We start from the raw sequence: 20,640 nt of genomic DNA on the forward strand, positions 1-20,640 counted from the left end.
AGTTACATTTAGGAGACCGTAACATTGCATAATGTTCCTATTGGTGTGATTGTATTTAGGGATTTTGAGGTTACTTACTGGTAAAATATTGTTTTATGACAATGCTATTATGATTGTTTTATTATTAAGTGGCAAGTTGGTTTTGAGCCCTGACGGCCCCTATGTATTGTGTTTCAACTTCTTCTTTTTTGGGTGTTAAGTCTTCTTGATTGAATTTTACCAATTAAAACCAATCACTTCAACCAACCAACCAATTAAAACTAATCACCTGTCATCTCTATAGATGAGACAGCCTTCATTACCTGGACTTATCCACTGCCGGAGTCCCCCTGGTTACAACAAAGTAGTTATACCATTGCTGAATGTTTCATTATATGGGAAAAGACATATATAATGGACGTGTCTTTTTCCATGTAGATATCTGTACAAGATGAATAAAAATATGTTAATAGTGAACCGCAGGGTAGATCATTTAGCTTGGTCTACTTTTTTCTGTACCTTATATAAACACAAGGTCACATCCCTAGCATGACTGCACATTACACCAGCTGCCATTTTTAATCATACACTAATACATTTCTATTAAGTCATGTATGTTAGGATTAGAAGATAGAGGAATTCCCAGCAGGAATCGCAATACTCAGAGCATTTAATTTGAATAAAACTCAGGTATGTAAAAAGCATTCCAGGTTTGTCAAATAAATGTTACTATTTGTATACATTTATAGTTATACATTTTTACAATTTACTTTCGGTATAAATTCCTTGCAGGTTTTTAGGTCTTCGCTTGCTGGAATTTTTTATTTACTTCCAATGGATAACAATCAGTCCATGGTCATGTGATAGGCACAGGTGCACGGCTCGTTACAGTCTAATCTCAGTAATTAGGCATCTGCTTGGTAACGAGCTGTGCACCTGTATGTCCATTACATGACCATGGACTGTCCAGTACATGACTATGGATTGTCTATCACATGACCATGGGCTGTCCAGTACATGACTATGGATTGTCTATCTCATGACCATGGGCTGTCCAGTATATGACTGTGGATTGTCTATCACATGACCATGGACTGTCCAGTATATGACTGTGGATTGTCTATCACATGACCATGGGCTGTCCAGTACATGACTATGGATTGTCTATCACATGACCATGGACTGTCCAGTACATGACTATGGATTGTCTATCACATGACCATGGGCTGTCCAGTACATGACTATGGATTGTCTATCACATGACCATGGACTGTCCAGTACATGACTATGGATTGTCTATCACATGACCATGGACTGTCCAGTACATGACTATGGATTTATGGATATACAATGGATCCCAGTAAGCAGAGATCTAGAAAACTGTGAGGAACTGACATAAAAAGTATATTGGAAAATTTTCTAAATTTTCATTATACCAACAATAACATATATTCGCTAACAATGGACAACACTTTTAAGTGTTATATGGTATTTTACTTTCTGTCCAAAATAATTTCAGAATTAGCCATGAGGGTATATTATCATATACATAATTTACATGTAACATATGCTAGAACAGTATCCATAAATCAGTAACACTTCCACTGGACGAGGTATGTCTAAAGCGTTGGCAGATATTATACCGTCTGTTGTTGGTTGGTCGCGCCTAAACCTACAACAGTATGTCCTATACAGCCAACCATCAACTAAAGTTGGTCTGACCCAAAATCTGTTGTGTTGGATGTTTTTCTGCCATCCATCTGTTGTGTACAGGCTAGACTGACAGACCTGTGGGAGATTTTTGTATTGTTGGCACGTGTTTGTATTACTAACTAAGGCTGGGTTTAAGTCTTGCAAGGAAGACTTTTCTATCTTCTGGTTTCTGTGTAAAACCGTTGCAAACTTGGCAGACCCCATTATAGTCTATGGGGTCCGAGGGGTCTGTGGGTAACCACTTTTTAAGCAGATAGGATCTTCATCTTTCGGGTTCCAATACAGACCCGAACAACGGAGGCCTGAATGATAGTGTGAACCTTGCGTCAGTGTCCGTCATTTGCTGTTTTTAGCACTTAATTAGCATTGAACGACTTTTATCTGTTTCAAAGGTTTGTGGTTGTTCATATGTTTGGAACGATTGGTTGTACCATCAAAAAAACACAGTTCATTTTAGACAAGCAATGGCAGTCTAAAATCTTATGTGTATGGCCAGCTTGAGAGTGAGGAATGTGAAAGTAATTAGAAATATTCCTCAGATTTTCAACAAAAGACAATTTGTAATGTAACCAAAGCCCGGGTTTATAATTTTTACAGAAAATACATAATTGTAATGTTTAATTTGTGTGGTCTGAATCAAGACAGACCAAAAGTCAAACCTTTGACTTGCCCTTGAAGTGATTTATGCTGCCCTGTCTCGAAGCAGCACAAATTAGATGAAGAGAAGCTGAGCTCTTATATAGGTTTACATGATATAGAGCAGGATTTCTGAGTAAAACGCAAAGTAAATCCTCACAGGACTCCTAGGAGAGACAATAAGAGTCCTGATAACACAAAACAAACAGCTCTGCCTGTATCAGTGTTAGACTGGGGCCTAACATTCACACCACGTGGGGCTTGTTGCGGTTTTGGAAATCAAAACATGTCAATTATTCCAACAGAAATATATATTCCATATATAAGTATAATTGAAGCAGAAAGTTCACCATGGTTTTTCCTGCAGCACTTATATGCTGCAGGGCTTTATGGGGGCCTTAGCCTAAAACTGTATCAGTATGCTGTCAATTACTATGGGAAGATGGGCTAATTAGGACTCTATCTGCCTCTCCTAGGAGTCCCGTCAGGATTTACTTCGCTTCATACTCAGAAATCTTGCTCCAAATAATTGAAAGTTATAGCTCACAAAGCTCAGCTTCTCTCCTCTATTATGTAACCCTATACATTACAGAGTTGAGCTTCTCTCCCTCTATCATATAACCCTATATATCACAGAGATCAGCTTCTCACCTCTATCATATAACCCTAAATACCACAGAGCTCAGCTTCTCTCCTCTATTATATAACCCTATATACCACAGAGCTCAGCTTCTCTCCTCTATTATGTAACCCTATACATTACAGAGTTGAGCTTCTCTCCCTCTATCATATAACCCTATATATCACAGAGATCAGCTTCTCACCTCTATCATATAACCCTAAATACCACAGAGCTCAGCTTCTCTCCTCTATTATATAACCCTATATACCACAGAGCTCAGCTTCTCTCCTCTATTATGTAACCCTATACATCACAGAGCTCAGCTTCTCTCCCTCTATCATATAAACCTATGTATCACAGAGCTCAGCTTCTCTCCTATATCATATAAACCTATATATCACAGAGCTTAGCTTCTCTCCTCTATCATATAACCTATATATCACAGAACTCAGCTTCTCTCCTCTATCATATAACCTATATATCACAGAGCTTAGCTTCTCTCCTCTATCATATAACCTATATATCACAGAGCTCAGCTTCTCTCCTCTATCATATAACCTATATATCACAGAGCTCAGCTTCTCTCCTATATCCTATAACCCTATATATCACAGTGCTCAGCTTCTCTCCTCTATCATATAACCCTATATATCACAGAGCTCAGCTTCTCTCCCTCCATAATTTACTACTGTCAAGGCAGCATATATCACCTGCCAGGCTTGCTTTTAAGACCATCTAATGTTTATAAATAAATGACGCTATGTTGACATCAGAGTTGTGTAGTCCAGACAGGCGGACCTCTAACACAGCTGACAACAACAATGCCCAATGGACCCCACTGATTATGTTAACCTTTGTTATAGTCATTGGGGTCCATTGAGTCTGTGTTGTTTTAAACTGAACCACCAGACGAAACAGTCAGATTTGCAGGACTTTTTCATCTACCGATTTTCACTGCAATGAAGTCTCTAAACAGAGATGCCAATGCAGATGTGAACCCAGTCTGACACACACAATTTGCAATGAATATTATTGTGGCTCTACTGATTTCATACCATTAATGAATTTACAATATGCATGCATGCATGTATGTTGGAAGTAGGTATGGAAACGGCACAGTGAGTTAAACAGTACAGACAGGGCAATACAAATATATGTAATATTATACTTAACTATACAAAGTAATGTCAATATATATAATTGATAAGGATTTTTTGTTTTACTTTTTTTTTATCCAGGAAATTGTCAAAAGCGTATGATTATGGTTCAGCTTTGAAGGGTTAAATTTTATCCTAGGCACTTATGTAAATCCAATTGTCATCTCTCTTCTCGTACTTCCTAGTTTCTACATTCTGTGCCAGAATCTCAGGAGTATATACATAAATAGAGCAAATTTACATGCAATGCCCATAGGAAATATTACCAGTGTAAGCCTTGGTGGTAATTACTATGGGCACTGTAATGGCCGCCATTAGTAGTTGTCAATTGTGGTAGTTGTGTGTGTGAAATGACTGAAAAGGATATTAAGAGACTTTAGTTTCCAGACTTTTTAAAAACATAAATGTAGTAAGAAAGTCTCTAAAATAAATTGTACCCTTCAGATTTGAGAAAATGTCAAAGCCCACAAGGCTTGAAGCGCCCATGGATAAGTATGCTCTATGCTTGTCAAGCCAAGTGTGGGTAAACAAGTGATGCCATCGCTTACGGGCCACACATTCCTGGTGTCAGCGCTGTCTCCTTATCCACTCTCTATCCACAGACTACGCTCTTTCCATACGTAGAAAATGTTATTATTTACCTGGCTATCCACGATCCAGTACTGAGGAACACTAGCTATCTTCTTGTCTGGGTGACATATCACATGGTCTAAGGAGAATGATTTTTTTCAGTTCAGAAGATGGAAATCCGCTGTCATTATGTTTTCCTTACAAGATCACTGTTGATACTGATGAATAAACCAGTCTATTGTCTCCCAAGTCTGTACATTTGCGTCCTCAAAGCAGTGATCTGCGAATTGTGGCTCTCCAATTGTGTCAAAACTATAACTCCCAGCACAGTATGGCTACTACAGGCTTGGACTTGTAGTCTTGCAACAACCACAGGTTGGACGTCACTGTTTTAAAAGGATTTCTTACCAGGATTTCTACTTAGACCATGAAAAATATATAAAAATCAATTAGTGACCTGAAAATGTGGTGATGTGGCTATGCCACATGACAAGGTATGAACATTACATTATGGCGCAATAGGGTAAATATCATAATGGTGGAAATGTGAAGTATATGTGTTTATGTAAAAAATAAAATACATTCCGCTCAGGCATTCACCTCCTCGGAGCGCTGCTTTCCCATTATGGTTTAATATCACATTATGCAGCAACCTCAAAATTGTACTGATTTGCTGCCTGCTGGTAAATCTAATACAGCAAATAGCAAAACATTGTTTTGTGCATTTTTTTAAGAATACCTTTTTAATTTGCAATATATTTAAACAAGGGCATGCACAGGGCCCTTTTGTGAACAATATGGGTCTCCAGTAGCTCTTGATAGAGCACCTGCTTATGTCTCTTATCCACCAGTAATGGCAAAAAGCTGCAGGTTGCTTTTAGGGGGACCAGGGTCACCTCCCATGTATATTGTATTAGCAGTTGTGCTGCATCACCATAAGAGATCCATTTCATAATCTAATTTTCAGATAGATTGCTGCGTATCTGGAAAACCAAGTTTCTCAGTTTCCATCGTAAAGCGTTTTTATTATACGCATAGTAGAAGTTGCTATGGTGTATGTATAGTATATTTAAGCACCAAAACTTGTTATTATCTGAACATTTAGTCTTTTCTCCAGATCACCTATGGGAAGTGTAGGCAGAAGGAATGACATACAATTGATGGCTCCAGATTAAATTTTGCTTCCCCGTTATGGTGCCAGATATTCTTCACAGGATAGAAAGGTTTGGTGTTTGCTTCCCCCTCTGTGCCTTTTCCAATGAAGAAATCCATATGCCCTTGATTCCTAACAATGAAGTTTCCTTATCCAGGGAATCCCTGCACAGATTCTCACCAACCAATATGATGCGGAATGGAATGAACCAGGACCTCCTAGTGGCTGCCTCTGTCATTTATATAAGCCGTGGCAGAACACGACCAAACGCTAGTCTTATTTCAATCACTTATATAGGCTAAGGCCCCACGTTGCGGATACACAGTTTTTTTTGTTGCAGATTTTGCTGCGATTTTTTGAGCCAAAGACAAGAATGGCTACAAAAGGAATGGGAAATCTATAGGAAGCTCTTATTCTTCTCCCTTCTGCTCAATCCTTTTCTGGCTTTGGCTCAAAAAGCTGCAACAAATAAAGCAGCGTTTCCGCAACGTGGTGCTTTAGTCATAGGGTGTGATATTGATACCATGGCCAAAGTGTGGCTGCTCATTCTGGGCATAATGATCAAGTGGGTGACTATTTTCTTTCCTGCAGAGTGTGATCATAGGTAGAGTTCCCCATCACTGAGTAGCACCGCCACTGAACTATTAAACCCTAAATGAGCAAACATGTAATAGAATAAAAGACAAGTTATATTGAAATTCCAGGTCAATCTGCCTGTTTCCTCCTGCTCTATAACACATGGCCTGCAGATTGAACTGCATTTTTAAAGCAGTGTTCCTATCTGAGACATTTATGGCATACCTGCAGAATATACCATGAGTGTCCGATAGATGCGGGACCTCAGGAACCTCCATTTGTTTTGAGAACAGGGATAAGCATATATGTGCATATGTTTCCATTTGCTTCTGTGTTAAATTTATAAATTTTCTACATTTTTACTGTCCATTTTTACAGTATATCATATACCATGCATGACAAAATACATGGATGACATATCATCCTCTTTAGCAGACATATTCGGACCCAGGAGAAGTCATTACAGTGCTATGTGTTGTCAGGTCACAATACTAACCTATAATGACTACAGAGCGCTCATTGTCATTTTTAATACCCAATTAGCTATTGTACTTTCCTATATTTCCCTCTCTCAGATAACTGTGTAAATAGTTACCAATGGGGCGTATCTTTCTCCTGTCAGCTATGGTGATGATCTTTTAATTTGCTCATTTCTGTAGAAAACCACAAAAAAAAAAAGAATACTAACAGAATTTCCTTTGTGCATTTTTAGTGCAGTACGATATTAGATTGAAAAGCCCAGGCCAAATGCATCAATATTTTATTATCCAGTTCAGTGGTGGGTTTAGGTTGCTCATCACTATCCTGCTTCCACATCTATGGATTAAAGCAGTTCTACAAAATCTCAGATGTGTTTTGTAATAAAGCGTTTTATAGTCTGGTTGCTTTTATAATACTTTATAGAAATTGAACTATTTCCTTTATTAAAGGGAAGTGGATCCTTTACTACCCCCAACAGTGCCAACTGTTTGCATCCTCCAATAGGTACTGCTCCTCTGATTCTGGCACTGTTGAAATTTTAACCCCCCACCATTCCTGAGCAACGGCTGAGCAACCCAATATGCTAATTAGTCTCTCTAATTTCAAGTGGGAGGGAGCAGATAATCTGGGACCGCCCATCTGACAGTAGAGAGCCTAATTGGCATATTGAGTGCTGAATCTAATAGTAGTGATTGCAAAGTGGAGCAATAGGCAAAATTCCAACAGGGCTAGAATCAATTGAACACCTATTGAAGGATGGAAAGAAAATGGAGTTGGTGGAAGTGGTGAAAGGCCCTCTTGGAAGTGAGTATATTAGGTCCAGTATGCCTCCCAAACCAATAATAGGGACTTCAATTCCGTTTACATTACTGTGTAAGCAAAACACAGAAAATGAAAAAAAAATTATTGCCACTCTGTATGTCAAGCATAGGCAGTTTAGCATCTGCTGAGTGTTGCAATATTATGAGTAATAAAAGTGATCTTATACAATCACAATAGCAATTTTTGTTCTCTAGGAATTCTCCTTTTTATTAACGGGTTGCTGCCTTGGTTACGGGGTTGTATCTTTTATTAGAGCATACAATATGAGTATAGTGGTAATAAAGCAGGGCTCAGCAGTGGTTAATTCTTTGGTAGAATGTTTATTCTCTTGCCTCTCCGTGATGTGCTCTCGAAATAGTCTTCTCTACTTCTGGGACAGAATATGGGATGTGTTCAGGCTGCTAGAACAGACCTGCCGACTTTAATGAGCAAACTCCTTGGAGTAAAACAGGAATGAAGATGATTCTTGCTTGTGTAGAGTTCTTTGGAGTTGTATACCGGCTGTATCACTCCCTTGAGGGTGAGCAACATTCAGAAGACGTCTATTATAAGAAACAAGTGTTTTGTCTGGGTCTGGAATAGAAGTACAGTTAGATCAATACTACATTCTCTTTGTATATAGCTATCATTTCAGAAATGCGGTGAATTATATGTGGTTTAAGCATGCACGATGGTTGTATATGGCTTACTGTATATGTTTTTTATGGTTTATAGCGCTAATGGGGAACTGTTTTTCATGTTTTCTTGCACTGTTTGGTTAGTGACCATGATCTGTGTAAGAAAATCACTGTGAAAATAACCCATTATAACATATACAGAATGAGGAAAAGAGTCTAAGTTTAGAATCGTGGCGAGATCACTAGGTAAGCACACAAACAATCTCACCAGTGTCCCATGGGGACGGAGATATTCTGGTTTTGCTTATTTTGTGTTTCATCAGGGAACAATAGCAATTTAAATAATGACTCAGTTTAATTAGAATATAGCAGATGTGCCCTCCCCGTCTACCGCGCCGAGACTAAATATAAGAGTTATCCAAAAACCACACAATATCTGATCTTTATAGCCGCTTTCCATATTGATCAGAGAATTGGGAAAACGTCCTCGCATACAGCTCAATAAAATAAACATTGGAAGCCTGATGAGTCTTATGGGAGTTGTAGTACAGCTATAATGTAGATTCCATTAGATAGCAAGGCTCGTTCTGTTATTATGTGATATTGCTCTTTGTTCAACTAACAAAAGCAGAAGGTAAGACTTCTCGTAACATCTAAACATGTAACAAAGGCAATCTAAATATCTGGACCCACTGGTTGCTAATGGATTTGGCTTGAAGATTTATTGAGAAGGAGGGGGGGGGGCATAGTCTGAGTTATTGTGAATACTGAACTTATAACCTCCACAAGGTGGTATGAATGGAGTTGTATCTGATAGCAATAAGCCGAAGTCACCAAGTTGTACCAAGGCAGAGGGGTGGAACTAGCTAGACAGTGCATGGGTCAAGGCAGGAATAGTATGGTCATGGGCGACAGACAACTAGAGCACAAGCAATGTAATACCAAATGAGACGTGAAGGCTATTGTCATTGGCTGAGGTCAGTGGCATTTAGTGCACATTGGTTGTATAAGGGGCCATGAGTCGGCACCTGCTCACAAACCATGTTGGCCTGTTTTGAAGGCAGTCAAAAAGTTATTACAATATACACTATAAGTGTATATATAGATGGATACTTTCAAAAAAATGCCCCTTTACAATTTCTCCTACTTCTACCCTTTGGAGTCACAAAACTTGCAATAATATGTCATTTACATCTATATTAAGGAATTTTGGCCTATTTCTTTCTTAATTGAATAGAAGGATTTTCAGCACGAGCTGCTCATCTGAAGTCACCTCTGACAGTGGCTTATCTCTCTTGAAACAAATGATTGGGGATACTGACATTCAACATGCCCAAACCTTCTTTCTCACAGTATCTTTCTTTGGGAGAGCATCTGAAACCTCCTTACACATGAGTGGGATGGCCAAAGCTTAATTTATTGTGGAGGACGCCTTTAGTCTCTGCTGTTACATGTCATGTAAACAAAGCCAGAGATAACATGGGACCTCTGAAAGTAGGCACGGAGATACAGAGCTGGGAGCTGGTGGCTACACAGGGCAAGTGGGCAACAATTGCATCGTAGAGTTTGACACAAAGGGAAGAATTGCTTTTTGTGGTCTCTAAGCAGTAATAAAATATGGCATCACCTGATATTACTACACCAGTGATGCCTGGTTCACATCTGCATTCGGTATTCCATTCGGGGAGTCTGCTTGGCGACTCCCTGAACGGAATACCGAACGCATTAAAAATCGGTTAGCAGAGAAGCCACACGGACCCCATAAACTATAATGTTTTCCACACGGTGTCATGCAGAGAGAAAACTGCTGCTTGTAGTACTTTTCTCTCCACACGATTCGTGCGGACACTGTACGGGAACACACGGAGCCCATTATAGCCTATGGGGTCCGTGTGGCTTCTCTGCTAACCGCTTTTTAATACGTTCGGTATTCTGTTCCCCAAGCAGACTCTCCAAACAGAATACCGAATGCAGATGTGAACTGGGCGTCAGATGCTGGAATAGGGAACGGAAGCCAATGGGTACAATAGAATCAAGAAATACAAGGGCAAGCAACATTTTTACTATAGGAAAATATACTTACTTCAAATAGAAAAATGCCAAAAATGAATGTAAATAAATAACAGGGATTCGACCTGTCTTGCAAGATGCTGCTTACATATTAAAGCCGCTCCCATGAATTTTTTATGCTACACTGTTCAGGAGAAAATCACAGAGGGGGATCCTCCTTTCTCTTTCACCAAAATAGACCTCGTCTCTGTAAATGCAGATATTCGCTCTGATGTATGTTGTCTTTATTAAGCAAAGAGACTTCACCTGTTTTAGAAGTTTACAAACTGCAGTGTCCTACCAAGAGGGACCAGTGCAAGAACATCCATTATCCTACAAGATTCTAATGAAATCGCTTCTTTTACATATTTAAACACTTTATTTATTCAGCATTTCTAGACAGCCCGGAAGAATAGTGAACATTCGTACAGACTTGTAATAATAGAAAGTGGAAACGATTCAGTAGAGCTGTACATTCGCCAAAATGGAGTATGGATCTGCAGACTTTTGGAGTGACAGTCCCCGCTTTTGATCCAAATCCTTCTGTCACTTTTTGCTTCTGAAATATCCTTCTTTTTCATATTGCACTAAAAGGACAAACAAGCCGTGCTAAGAAGCAAATACCTTGCAATTTAGAATTGGTGACCTGTCCTAAGGACAACCCACCAATTTTATATCACCAGATAACCCTTCTTAATAGGAGGTGTAACCTAAAGCTCTTGAGCCCCAATGCAAAATCTGTAAAGTGACCCCACTAGCCATGTGCTATCTATAATACTGATATATTTTTTTTGTTGAAGAGAGGCCTCTGGGCCCCTTGAAGCTCCAGGGTCTGGTAGCGATTGGTATCACTTCATCCTGTATATTCCTGCCTTTAATGCAACTGATGACTCTATCCTGCTGACTGTTGGGCACATCCACCAAGTGGTGAACAAGGTGCAACCTTGTAAACAAGTTGACGGCTAGCCAGAGATGATGTGAGCAATATAGACTGGTATCAGCATACTAGTATGTTATATGAAGATTCTTCAATCTAGCATTAGTTTGTTTATAGATCTACAAGGGCGTTGTACAAAACATGGAGCCGTTGGGTTTCAAGAGGTGAAGGCATATGCTGAAAGAGCCTGGGAACCAAGTGCTAACCTGCAGAAATAAAGGGCTGAGGTTAGCCCCAGAGCATGCGAGTCAGAGTGGCACATGTATTCTAAGGGGTGAGCTTTGTTAGAATGGATGTTTTATAGAAAGCGTTGCAATACTCACATTATAGATAAGAGAGAGGCTGATGGAAGGATCAGCACATAGGTCCTCAAAAACAAAGGTTAAGGTGGTATAAGAAGTAGGCATTAATAGCCCCAGGGTTACAAAAAGAAAGGGGGCAGTGACCTAGGAGTGAATATTGTATGCAAATCGTTCAAAATAGTACCAGCGCAGCCTCATGGAAAGTTTAAACTCCTCTTTATTGTATCCACAAATGTAAATCTTCACACACAGGTTACAAACATGGAAACTTGCGCCAGACTGACACGTTTCGGATAAAAAAGCTTCCTTTCTCAAAGTCTGGTCATGAGGCTGCGCTGGTACTATTTTGAACGATTTGCATGTTATACAGCTCCGGGCCGAGGGAGACAGTTCCGTGCGACAGCCGCTTATGAAGGAAAGTGAAGGTGGTGAAATGATATCAACGAATATCTGATATTGCTGCTGGTGGCTGAGTATTCCCTTTCCCTTTCCTATTGATTGTCGTGAATATTGTATACATTAATATAGCTGTCGTATATAGAGCAGATGAAACAAAATAGGAAAGGTTATTGGGCCGAATGAAGGAGAAAGAATGTGGACCAGGACCGGCAGAGACAAGTATTGAAGCCTTGAGCCCAAATACACCAACCCTCAACCCTACTGTGTGCTATTTATATTACTTTTGTCTTCTTGTGTGACACTCAAGCAGCAGAACATTGGGATGACCATTGCAGCACATCTCTTTGCATTTGTTGGCAGCAAATCCCTTATTTACCCAAATTATATCCGTACTGGACCATCCTACTAAAAATCACTTACCCCTGTACTAATAAGATTGTTACTAGTGGACGGCAGTAAACAGGCAGCGATCATCTGCGATATCATCGATTGCTACTTGTTAATAGGCATCTGTATAAGGAAAACGTTATTAAAAGTTATGTTTTATTTTTTAAAAAAAGTGGGATTCGTAGGTGTATACAAAAGCATCTGTATAAGGACCCTAGGCTACTAGGAATGAGCCCTTCTAATTTAATACCAACTACAATCCCGAGACTCAGCCATTTCCAGCGTCTGGTACAATCACTAAATATTGCTTATTGAAAAACGAAAACTGTTTCTACCTAATATTTTATCACGATTCAGGCGGGCATCTCTATATATTAGCAGCAATTGTCTACCTTGATATTATTCATGGTTTGTATTCTACTTCAAACAAGGCTCAGGTATATGCGTAGCAACCAGCGAGATGAAATATTCACGAGGCTCTTTACATATTCTGTAAGATCTCTTGTGTGACTGTGATTGCTGGAAATGGTAACGAAATGATAAGTGCGTCTCTATCATCTCTTCTCCTCACAGTGTTTTATGGTCTGGCATTCTCCCTCCAGTTTTCATACAGATTGATATCTTTATTGGATATCTTCATTTCTCTTAAATCGAGGGAACCGACTCCACCGCCGCTTATTATATATTCAGGGTTTTCAACAAGAAAGTAATGATGTGTCAAAGCTAGTCTACTCTGTTCTTATCAAGCAGGGGAACTGACCACTGAGCAATCATTGTAGGTTAAATGGACAATAAACCTGAAGTCTATCTTATCTACATTTGCTGTGTGGTTGACTGCAGTCTGTTGTTCCCTGTTATCAGCCACATCAGGCTAGGGCAAGAAGAAAGCAGGCTTTATATGCACAGATTAGTGACTGATCAGACCGATCTACTGTAGATTTATTTCATTGGATTAAGCCTGGCTTTACGTAATGATTTTACGGTCCGTAAGTTGTTCCCATCCCCATGATGAAAAATCTCCATTTCTAATTGGGTCCATTTCTAATTGTGTTTTTATTTCTGTTAATATGGCACCAGCATATTCTGTATCGTGCAGAACAATGGAGTATAATTAGAAAGGGTAATAATATAGATATAAAATCAAAGAGACAAGAGTAGGAGAAAATATTCTGTTGGTATGAGTTTGCAATCTAAAATCTAAAGGTTACAAACATGTGCGTGGGGTGTAGGCCGAGTAAGAGCATGTGGCTTGTTTGCTGAGTGATAGCTCACGAATAAAGTAGAAACACCATAAAGAAGAATACTGACCAAAAGTTTTAGGTTCGAGGCGTGGAAAAAAAAATAAGAAATACAGAAGTGTAAGGCCGGGTTCACACGGAGTATTTTGGTTCGTAATGTGGAACGTAGACGCTCCCATTGTTTTCAATGGGAGCCGGTACCGTATATGCGGCGCTATTTTGCGGCCGCCGCAAAATCACGGCCGCAAAATAGTGCCGCATATATGGAACCGGCTCCCATTGAACACAATGGGAGTGTATATGGCCCGCAAAACCTCCCGCGGCGTCTACGTTCCACATTATGAACCAAAATACTCTGTGTGAACCCGGCCTTACAACATTGCACCTCCTCGAATCCAAGTGGTTCCACTACCACCAAATAGTTCACTTTACTTTGTCATTATTCCGCTCACTTGTCGTTTCTCCTCCTGCTTCTAATAAGCTGTGTTGGGTAGTATGTGCTATAAGAGAAGTGTAAACCCCATCAATATTTGGTGATCTGTTGGCTCTTCTAACATCACTGCTGTAGAAATCAGTTGTTCCTCCTGAGATAAGAATTGTTTACTACCTTTTCTTGGGTTTCTGCCCTTCCTGTGTTACTCCTCCAGGAATTTCATGAATCCGTTGACCACTCGGTGTTACCATACCCTTTTTTAATGGCAGACTGACACTGTCCAGACAAAAGACTACATGAGAACTTTTAACAGTACATAGATGGTACTCGGTTACCTCCAGACTGTACAAGAAAACTTGACATACTTTTTTAGAAGTTGTGGACTGGTCCATGTAGTAGTGGGTAGGAGTTCTCCAGGTTCTCAACCTGTTGTCAAGAGCAATGTTTCTTTTTGTTCAGAAGCAAAATACCCCCTACTCAAAGTAATCACGTCAATGGACTCCCAAGACTATGATCAAACACTGTACTGCCTATCGGGCTCAGTGGGGGTATCTAGAGGCAGTACATATATGCCTAGAGAGAAAACATGTTCTGTCATAAGCTAAGAACCTAGAGCCTAGAACTACTCTGTATATGCCATGTTTTTAAGAAGTGCAGCAAAGTGTGCGAGCAATCCTCAGAAAATGTGGATGCTATTTATTTAGCTTGTACGCGTCTTGATAAAAACTGCTGTTGGGCAAGTAGACACCTTGAGGTACATAGGCTCATAGGCCCTAACCATGGTGTACCTAGGAAAAATTTCTAGAACAAGCCCTACTCTGGACATCCAATAGTAGATGGTGTCCACACATGAGAAGACGCGAAGGCTTTGGATTTTGTATCTACTGAGTCCAATTTTTTTCTAAACCTTGATATCTTGAAGCCAAACTCTACATACAGTGCTGGAGGTTCCAAGAAGTCATCACGGTCATGTCACCCTGTATTAGTGAAGTGCATGCACTGAATAGGTGACTAGTAACGCCTCCCTATACTATAGTGCAGTGCTACATGTTCTTCTCTTTGCCAGGATAAGCTGATCCTTTGGACACAAGGTATGAGCTGCTCCATTTCATTTCATTTTATTTAGGATACATTGTATATGCCTATCAGGATCCTGAAAAAGCTTCTCTCACAATCATGGAAAGTACTTTACAGCTTCCAGAAGCTCTTTATTATTTTATATGTAAGGATTTGCTATTATCTATATTACCGTATTTTTCGGACTATAAGACGCACTGGATTATAAGACGCACCTAGGTTTTAGAGGAGGAAAATAGGGAAAAAAAATTTGGAAGCAAAAAATGGTAAAATATTTAATATATGGGAGTTGTAGTTTTGCAACAGCTGCAAGGCCACATTGACAGGTGACCCTGCAGCTGTACGGGGACGCATAGAGTGTTTTTTTTTTTGCGGGGCCAGAAGTACTTTTTAGTTATACCATTTTGGGGAATATCTATTGCTTAGATCACCTTGTATTGAAAAAAAACCCGGTGGTTTATGATATATGATTTTCTACTTATATATATATATATATATATATATATATATATATATATATATATATATATATATATATATATTCTAGGGACAGGAGGTGATTTAGAACTTTTATTTATTTCATATTTTTATTATATATTTTTAAAGTTTTTTTTATTTATTTTTTTTTACTATTTTATTCCCCCCCGGGGGCTTGAACCTGCAGTCACTTGATTGCAAGTCCCATAGACGGCAATACAACTGTATTGCCGTCTATGGGACATTCTGTCTATTAGTATTACGGCTGGTCCTAGGCCCAGCCGCAATACTAATATAGCAGTGACAGGCCCGGGAGCCTCATTAGGCTCCCGGCTCTCACCCGAACAGGTCGGCTCCTGCGATATTGCCGCGCCCCAGGGGAGAAGGGGCCGCTGATACTGGCCCGGCATCCGCTGTACTAGAGAGGCGGATGCCAGGGAGGGATAGACGCTGGCACAGGTGCCGGGGCCTGAGACATCGCTGCGCTCCTCTGCCCTGCCTGAAGCCAGTGGTGGGGGTACGGAGGAGCGGAATAGCATCACTCCTCCCGCTGCTGGCTTCATGCAGGGCAGAGGAGCGCAGCGATGTCTCAGGCCCCGGCATCTATCCCTTGCCGACATCCGCCTCTCTATTACGGCGGGTGCCAGGCGCCACATTCAGACTATAAGACGCACCCTTCTTTTCCCCCCAAATTTGGGGGGAAAAAAAGTGCGTCTTATAGTCCGAAAAATATTATATGAAGGATTTTTTTAACCTTCACTTTGGTGACATTTTGGCATTTTTAGCTACCGCAAGTTACAACGGGTTCAACTTTAAATGATCGTCCTGGAACCAATTAATATTGTGACTTTAGGGACCGTCTGTATTTGATCAGGCTGAAGTCAGTGGGATCAGCCAACTTTAATGTATATGGTCACTTTTAAGAATGAATTGTTTTAATGCAAAATTTGCAAAGTTTGTGATAGAATAGGATGACAATGTGTTTAATATTGTAGGCTAGTTTACTCTCTATGTTGTGAATGATTATACAGAAGAACATGGGGCACTCACTGTACCTCTTGTCTTTTGGCTACGCCTTATTTTTTGCCTCTGCTTTTCCACTGTGGCCATATCTCAGCATTTCCGCTACGTGGGGCCCTGACCTTCGTGTTCTTTGCTCAGCCCCATTAGGCCCTACACTGGTACAACATACTCATTTTTCCTGCATTGTTCCTTTAAGTTATAACCCAATGATCATGCATTTATTCCAATTCATGTTTATAAAAAACAAATCAAGACTCCTTTAATAATCCCATAAAAAAATTGACTGTTAATTTGATAATCTACAGCGTTCCCCTAAATATTTGCCACTCGGCACCTCACCAGCAGTGTTCCTTCCATTTGGTATTGTGAATTAATGCTTTCATCAGGAATATATTCTTAAATACATATTAACCACAATCCGAGGCAGAGGATAATTATAGTATTTCCGAGCGCAGAACATAAAGCGAGGTATAGGAATATTACTGTTTTGCTCACAGCTGCGAGATGAAAGTCACAATAACACTAAGCCATGCTGTTTTCTCTTTGAATACACATGAAATGGGTGCAGCTCCTGCCTCATTAAAAATATACATGAAAGTAGAAGTAAATTCTCATCAGGATTTCGTCTGGCGGGAGCCGAGCACAATAATGAAGCTGATTCCCACATTCTTAATGAAGATTCTAATCAGCCGACCGGAATAAATTCTTTGTGCGCAAAACAGCCAAGCGTTCACATTGTACACATGACATATGTGGATGCATTTAGTCTTTCTCGGGCCTGTATCTGAAGACGGGGCTAAAGAACCTTGAAATAATCCTCTATGGCGCCAGGATCCTGCAGACAGCTATTGGTGATTGTATGTTTCATTATTATAGATCAATATTTATATTCAAAACATATTTCACTAGTCTGTTTCACATAATCCATGATGGTTATTGGGGAGGGGGGGCTGTGCAAACTCCTGAAGGAGGCGCTAACAATCCATTCTGCCTGCGTAGTCAGAGGCGCAGTATACTATATAGTAATGGATGTCCTTTGGTGGAATAGTGCAGCACATTATGCTATGCCATAAACGTTTGCCAACATATACCAGCTTGACAGGGGACACCAAGAATCTCTTTAGGACTCTTTTAGGTGAATATGGGGTGATGAATACATTTGCTGTATCTGTCAGGGTCTTTTCTGGTATGTATGGCAAACAAACACTGAAAACCCCGCTTGTGGGCATCCTATTACAGCATACCGTACTATTGTGACCATCAAAAGCATTGGATTATAGCGAAGAAAAATGAACTGAGCCCAAGTGCCATCAAGTAGATTTCTGCTTCCGGGGACAATATGATTAGTGTGTCGTGGTTTAGCTTTCAGACTTCTCAATGGCATGTTTTTAGTTTCTGTGATAGTCCCAATCCATCTTGTCTGTGGGAATCTTCCCTTTAACACTTGGCATGTCTTGCTTTTCCAGTTGTACAATGACTGATATAACTTCACTTTGGCCATTGTGCTTTGCTTGGGATTATTTTTAACACAAACATAATGTTGGACAGAGATTGTCATCAATCCCAATTCCCAGTGGTACTCACAGTCTTCCCTATGTCAAAAACATACATGTTCCTGGGCCAGTTTTATACATCTTTTTATGTATGTTTTAAGTTCTTCCTTCCGACATCTACCAATTGTTTTCCATCCGCTTGATCCTTTATTGTGTCATTGTCAGTTCTGGATTCGCAGTACATGTCGGAGCTATAGCTTCTCAAGCAGGGCTGTCCATAGGTATGTGGCCTGGTCGTTGGTTCAAGTGGCCAAAAAATGGCTTATACACTTACACATAAGGCTATGGAACAAGAAAACATAATAAGAATATATTGAAAAAAGCAAAATATTAGGAAAACCTCTGAAACGTGCAGTCTAGGACAGGGTCACCAATGCTGGCATATCTACCTGGCACAGGGCTCTGTCTGCTCCAGTTGCATGCCATGGAAACACAGTCAGAGGATAGGGAGGAAAGCATGAGGTGTGATTTCCTAATGTCTGGGCCATGAAACAAGTGCAAAAGGATAATATGGCAGCTAAATGTGTTTGTTCATTTCAGCAAGGATGGAAAGGCATGTATGGATTTATTTGGACTGGGTGAAGGGGTATCCTGCCCCCCCCCCCCCCCATCACTGGTTTGCTTCATATGACTTTGATGTAGGAGGTTGCATACGTCTGTAATTTCTTTATTTAATATGGCAAATCATACAAGAAGGTTACCAACCTCTGGTCTAGGGCTAACTAACTAAATAGGAATTGTTTCTTGCAGCAAAATACCTGTACTCTTTATAGGTTTTGTTCAGTAGGCAGTAAGCTTGTTGTTGAGCTGCCATAAATGTGTTATTGCTTTATGCTATAATATGCTGTTCCATCAAATATAATGAGGAATAATCCATGAGAATATTAATAATAGTGAATGCTCGGTAATACTCATTAAGTGAGATGCAGTACTTATGTTTAGCAGTAGGTGTCACTGTACCAAGGTACAAAATGCCTGACCACTGCACATGTACTGCACTGCCTTAGATATAGATGATGTAACCTTTGATATTAACCTTAATTAATCCCAGTCATTAGCACAATAACTTTTTCTTACATTTGGTCCTATACAATTATAGATGTACGGTAAGTTACTCTGTAACAGTTTTGTGTGTGACTCTCTAGTCCCTATTGATGGAGCAATCCAGCTTCTTCAGTAACGTTCAGTGTGATATACCAGCTTGTAGCCTTGCAGAGAAATGGAGGATTAGTGAAAACAAAAATCTAATTATTTTCTGTTCATGATTATCTCAAAAAACTATAATTCGGCCTGCAGCCAAAACGTGTAAACAATTAAAAGTAGAGTGCTTGTTTGTGCGGTGATAATAAAGCACTCGATGAATACCGTAAGTGGTGCACGGAGATGAAATGTTTTACATGGTGCCGTGAACGCTGATGATGTTTTTGGCAGAGACGGTTTCCTCTCGGTATGTGATTAGCACAATATCTCTCGCTTTGTTCTGCAGCATCTCGGAGTCTGACAGCACAGAACAGTTTATCAGCCGCCCCTGGAACTGACAAGATATGAGGAGATTACAGCTCGGCTTCTTTCAGCTCTCACAATGCAGCAGGGTTATAGCAAGGCTTTAAATTTCAGCTTTGTAGGGAAAGATTAGAACAAGGTGCAGTCGGATTCCTCATATTCTGAAAGCTGGTGTAATGAAGTCATGTTCTGTAACCAATAGCAACCGGCGAAATACTGCAAGAACAGTATGACTCCAGTCCATGATGGTGACATAGCTTTGGGAAGACTTTGGGAACTCTCCTGGAATGTATGGGGGGCTCTCGGAAATAGGGGAGACCTCTCGGACTCATGGATAAGTAGGAAGATCTCCTGGGAGCAGTAGAACCTTGGAAAGCACATTCAGGGGGTGTTACCACATGGCCTAATGGGGGGGGGGGGGGGGGGCATGATACCAAAAGGGGGTAAGGGCTGAGAAAAATGCTAAAGAACTTTAAATGAGTTATCCACCTTTAGTGATACCGTTAGCATAGCAATATTAGATCTGCAAAGGGCCGACAGCCAGGACCATGCAGATCAGCTGTTCTAGGACAATGCAGCTCTCAGTAATGTTTACATGCCAGGAGACCCCTGCTTACTCGGCATACAAAGTGTAGCAGTGACTTTAGATACTTCAGTGCTGTCCGATATACTTCAATGGGTGAGCAGGGCGACAGATGATCTGCAGGGGTCCCAGCTGTCAGATCCCTGCAGCTTTAATATTAAAGATAGGCCATCGATAGTATAAAGGTGCATAACCTCTTTCAGCAACCGGCATTGCACATCACATTCTCCTATCTTCAGAAAGGCAATCTAGAAATGTTGGAAAGTATGGCTTTAGGGTTCTGTGCCCTATCCCCTCAGGCTGTACTAAGTGGACAGCTGTATAAATGGCATGGACACCATGCGTGCCGTTCTC

General features: G+C 40.3%; 1 protein-coding gene across 10 annotated transcripts in view; it reads left to right on the top strand.

Moving 5' to 3' along the window:
- The window catches only part of IQSEC1 (IQ motif and Sec7 domain ArfGEF 1), a 468,208-nt gene that overhangs the window by 250,552 nt on the left and 197,016 nt on the right, over positions 1-20,640 (top strand). The window lies entirely within an intron of this gene.

This window comes from Leptodactylus fuscus, chromosome 9, assembly GCF_031893055.1.
Source record: "Leptodactylus fuscus isolate aLepFus1 chromosome 9, aLepFus1.hap2, whole genome shotgun sequence".
NCBI lineage: Eukaryota > Metazoa > Chordata > Amphibia > Anura > Leptodactylidae > Leptodactylus > Leptodactylus fuscus.